The sequence below is a fragment of the Lygodium microphyllum genome, chromosome 18, assembly GCF_053477565.2.
Source record: "Lygodium microphyllum isolate KBCC chromosome 18, Lygodium_microphyllum_v1.1.10, whole genome shotgun sequence".
NCBI lineage: Eukaryota > Viridiplantae > Streptophyta > Polypodiopsida > Schizaeales > Lygodiaceae > Lygodium > Lygodium microphyllum.
Window position 1 is genome coordinate 30705666 of NC_141152.1, and position 5693 is coordinate 30711358.

A 5693-nucleotide genomic window follows, 5' to 3' on the forward strand; every position below is an offset into this window, starting at 1 on the left:
GTCCGATTCCCAGAATCGGACCACCCGAGTCCGACTTCCAGAATCGGACTGTCCTACTGAGAGTGAGTCAGACCAGTCTGGTCCGATTCCCAGAATCGGACTAGCCCGATCGGACATGCCACGTGGCACTCGAACCACTCAGATTCGGACCAACCCGTCTGATTCGGACACTTGGACACTCGGACCAGTCCGAAATCGGCCAGCCAGAATCGAACCACTGGTCCGATCGGACCAACCCAAAATCGAACGTCCGATTTTGATAATCGGACTCCTGAAAATCGGACATCTGAGAATCGGACAGGTATCTAGAACACGAATTCTGATGCATCTAAACCCCAAGATTGACCCCAAAGACCGCATAGAGCTAAAGGCACATCACAGATCCTCACTGGGCTAAAATTTAGAGCAGGTAGTTTAAAATTTGGCTATAAACGGTCCTCCAAATTGCATATGGCATCTACCGTAACGGCCTTGCGGGCCGGGGGGACTGCCCCCCCGGACCCCTGCAAAGGGGGCTCTGCCCCCTCCGCACCTCGCGCAAGTAGGTTGGAGTGAAAACGTGCGCCGTGACAAGTCCTCCAAATTGGACCCTAGTGTAGTAAGTACTCTATATGAGCATGGATTCTCACTTGCAAAAGAGCAACGAAAAGCTCATACCCAAACAGAGAGAAACAGAGACCCTAGAACATCAATGGGCCAATCTAGCCATCAAGGGCAAAAAGGCCACTCCACGAGAACACAAAGACATCGTGTTCAGACCACATCTAGTCAGGGCGAAATGCAACATCAGCAAGCTACAAATGCCAAGATGACTAGACATGACACTCTTGATGAGAGATGTACCTTGAGCAACACTGCCCAGAAAACCCAAGACATTGGTGGAGAATCCACGTATGGTCATGCAAGTGGGGACTCAAGGGCATCTGTTAGAAGGCTTAAGTTTACGAGCCAAGACCCGGAAGATGAAGACATAGTACCACTTGCTTATCTTAGGGTCAAACTCACCACGAAAAGAGAACATACTATTAATGCTCTGATTGATGAAGGAGCAGATTTTAACATCTTGACCTATGAATCATGGACCCTACTAGGCCAACCAGAAATCACTCCGACTAGTGCAACTCTTAGCCCTTATGGGGGACACCCACAAGCACTCATAGGGAAGTGCAAAATCCTTATGACAATTGAAACAGAAAGCTTTCCTATCCTATTTCATGTTCCTCCAAATAGTGCTAGCTACGGGAAAGAAACCCTCCTAGGAAGACCCTTCAAAAGGGCGACCAAGTGTGAGGCTGACTATGTGGCATAGAGGATACACCTGACACTACCGGGTGTGAGGATAGCCACAACCTTTAGCAAGGGTGACCTCATCAAACCTCAAGGGAAAGGCAAGGAAGGTGCTGACGTAATAGTCAAGCCTACTAACGAGAGCAAGGACTTGTTGGAAAAACTGATAGAAGCACAGGTCGAACAACAAGAACCAGTGAGTGAGACCAAGCTTGAAAAAAGAAGGTCAAGAGACAATGCCAAGGACGGGCTTTGGACTTACAAATATCGTAGAAGACGCCAAAAGAAGCCCAAGCCTTATAGACACAGGCATCGATGCAGGGTCAGCACAATGCCGCGATGGATATCCAAAGCGTTGCTACGTGCTCAAGGGTACTACGCAGGTAACCGATGGATTTGGGTACCAAAATCCCCTGCTAAACCGCCTCTATCAGCTGAAGGCTAGAGTGCATCAAAAGCAATGAAGCACAGGAGGAAATCTAAGAGAAAATCTAGGTCTCGAGGCAAGAAACCAGACATTATTGTTTGAAGGAAAGAGCCTCAGCCTAGCATGCTAAATAGACAGATGTCATATGTAGCCATTGAGCATGCACAAAAATCATTAGTGCCCAAAGAGCCTTTGATTTCCCAAGGGGAGAACAAGCATCATAGGCACAAAATTTCTCAAGGCAAGGCTGATCGCTCAACAAAGCAAATGGCACAATCGTCTAATAGCCTTGAGCAAATCATTCAGCTAGTGCCAAGTCTACCTAAGAGTCCTAGATCTCCTACACCCTATTTTGCCAAACGGACACAGGAAGCACAACAGTAGTCGTCAAGGGCGGCTGCTCAATCCCAATCTCCATCTCCATCTAAGCTTCCAAATGTCCAAGAGGTGGGACATGACGCCATCTGTAGCTCTCGGCCCAAGGATATGCCTGTGCAACCTAATGTGACTAGATCAACTCATGCGATCTACACAGATGAGTGCTCAAAGGGCAACAAAAGACACGACCACTTCCGATCACCCTAGGGACTTGACACTGCAATCCACCAAGGGTAGCCAACCCACTGGACTAGCCGCTACTACTTCCAATCAGGGATCACAGCAGTCACAGCCCTTGGCCATGACTACGCCCCTGGCGGAGCGTGTCCTTAGTAGTACACCTGTGAAGGAGGTGCCGCAACCAGTGTCCTTGACAACTCCAGCACTTCCAAAGCACCTAGAGCCTAGGCTTGAGGAGAGACCTCCCAAAGATGTGGCCAAGGAGACGGCGCATCTGACCACTCAACCTAGCAAGGCTACTCCGCAGGCCATGACTAGGTCCCATGAGGACCCTTTAGAGAAGGAAAATACTGAGGCCCGACCAAGCACATCAATGGTCGATGTAGCCCAGGGTCCTAAGACGTTAGATGCACCTGCATTGACTAAGAAAAAAAGGAGAAAACATTGAAAACAATGGCAGCTACAGGTGGTTGTGGACCCCAAGAGCATTGAGACCAAGAGCGAGGGAGAGCGGGGGAATAAAGCATCAAGTCTATCCACCAATGAACCCATTGACATCTCTCTTGATAGCGGTGAAACCTCAGACACATCCGTGTGCTCTGAAAAATCAAAGTAGTCGTTGCCATCAATAGTTGCTTTCAAAACTCAATCCACCGACAATAGAACTCGCATCGACCAATCAAGAGTGGATACAACGCTGTCACAAGAGGGTGAGAAACCTATACCAGCCACATCCAAGGAGAACCATGACAAAATAGCAGTAAAACCTCAGGAAAAACGCACAAACCCCAAGGGCATGAGCAATTCCAACGTTGACCAAACTTGCTCATCGAGGCCTAGGCCCCCAGCTATGCTAAAGCCCAGGCAAACTCCTAGAACCTTGCATGAGATGGCAACCGAGCAAGCCCTCGCTGAACATAGAAGTGTCACGGAATGCTTAACTGAGTTGGATGCTAAGCTCAAAGTGTTCGCACATATCTACGTCCTTGCGGACATGGGTGCATGCCCTGAGGAGCTGCTTAAAGAATATTTGCCATTCCCCTTATCTTGGGAAGAGCAAGAACATCTTGACGAGCACTATAACCAGCTCTTACATGAATGCATGCAACTCATCCCTGACGAGGAGGCTAACAAACTGCGCTTAACCGTCATATTCAATGAAGTGCTCTGCCGACCAAATCTCATAGACATAGAGCAACTAAAGTGACTAACAGAGGGCCAAAGTCAATTTGAACAACGTGTTGAGATATCGAGCTCCACTCGTGATATGCTAGGGTGACCGTTGTGCATTTATGTCACCGATTTGTCAGTTGTAGATGCGGTTGGTACACCGCCCATGAATAATAGCTACATGATAGCTATCCTTATCTACTCTAGTTGGTGGCTCAGTTAGTATACCACCTTAGTTAGTTGAGTTTGGTTTGAGACCCATATATAGGGTTCTTCTATTTCTTTGTATGAGAGTTCTTTTTGGCTTACACAACTAAGAAGAGGAAAACTGTTTTCAGCCTCCACCTGTGTGTGTATTCCCCCATTGTGCAAGCAAGAAAGCTACAAGTGAGACTCCTTCCTTCTCTCCCATAATCTTGACATGGTATCAGAGCCTTGTTCGTGGTAAGGAGCTCAAGAAAGCAAACCAAGCTCGCGGTGTTCTGCAGGCAGCACAACCGGAAATTGCAAGAGTGCATTGTCTCAGGTTGAGACGCCCTTCGCGGCGGTGAAGCAAGAGGACAGTATATGCTGCGGGAGGCGGCTTTAGCCCTTGGCGACCCTATTTTTTTGATTTGAGGCCATTTCGGGGCCTGTTTTGGAGGCGGAAGTTATATGCACGCACTCAGGAAAGGCCCAGTTTTATGCTGTGCAGCCACTATTCTACAGGTCGGTGAAAAGTTACTGTAGAAATTGCATCGTATGCTTGTGCGCAGAGACATTGGGAGTTACAGAATCATCCTTGTTGCCTGTTGATGCAAAATCGTCACTAGGAAGTGACTGTGTGGTCAAATACCACTTTCTTCAGTTTTGCAGATTTGCCTTTGTGAGGCTGAAGCTGTGTTCTTTGCAGTGACATAATTTTTTTGCAGTGTTCTGTAATGGCGTCTGATTCTCTCTCACAGATTGTCACTGAAAAGCTTGACAAGAACAACTTCCAAGCATGGAAGTTTAGAATGACGAATTTCCTTATGGGAAAAGGATATTGGAAATTTGTTGCAGGAAATGAAGAAGAACCAGTTCTTCCTGATGTTCCCAATCAACAGCAAATGCAGGCATTCAAAGCATGGCATGAGAGAGCCAGGAAAGTTATGTACTAGGTCTCTATCAGTATTTCAGACTCTATGATTGTGCATATTCAAGATGCAAGTATGCCAAAGGAGGCATGGGATACTTTGTTAAAAATGTATAGCACAAATACGCAAGCCAGGAAAATGCAGCTCAAGCAAGAGTTGCATAATGTGCAAAGAGAAAATATGAGCATCAATGACTACCACATGAAGGTGAAGAAGATTGCAGATGCACTTGCTTCCATTGGATCGCTAGTGGAAGATGATGATTTAGTTTCTGTGACCTTGAATGGTCTAGGAAAGGATTATGCACAGTTCCGAACATCCATTTCTGTCCGTGAAAGATTTCTTGATTTTGAGGAGTTGATTGCTCTTCTAATTTCTGAGGAGCAGAGAAATGGTGGTGCATCTTCTTCAGGAGGAACTTCAAAAGAAGCTGTCTTCTACTCAAATGTTGGAAGAGGTAGAGGCAAAGGTAGAGGAGGCCGATTTGAAGGCCGTGGTAGAAATCAGAATATGCAGCAAACTCAAGAAAACCAGTGCTATGGAGGAGGACGTGGTAACTCTAGAGGCAGGGGGAGCCAAAGAGGTCGTGGTGGATGGCAAAAAGGCCAAAATGCAAACAATAATGTTGAATGCTACTACTGTGGTACAATGGGTCATATGGCTAAAGACTGCTATAAAAAGCAGAATGACATCATGAATGGAAAACTACAACAAGGGAATTATGCATCTTCTAGTAGACAGGGTGATGACAGAAATCAGCATTTGTTTATGGTGCAGCTCATGAACAATTCTGTGACAAGTGCAGAAGAAAGCAATGATGTATGGTATGTTGACTCAGGTGCATCAAACCACATGATAGGTCATGCAAAATGGATGGAGGATGCAAGGAAAATGAAAAAACCAGGATTTGTGGAGATTGGTGATGATACTGCACATCCTATTGTGCAGATTGGAAAAATTCCTTTGTCTATGCAGGATGGGAAAAAGAAATACATGTCCGATGTATTTCATGTCCCGAATATCACCAAGAATCTGGTTTCTGTTGGTCAAATGGTTGAGCAGGGCTTGTAAGTCAAATTTAATCCTCATGGATGCTTTGTTGAGGATATGAAAAATAAAGGTCGCTTGATAGCAAA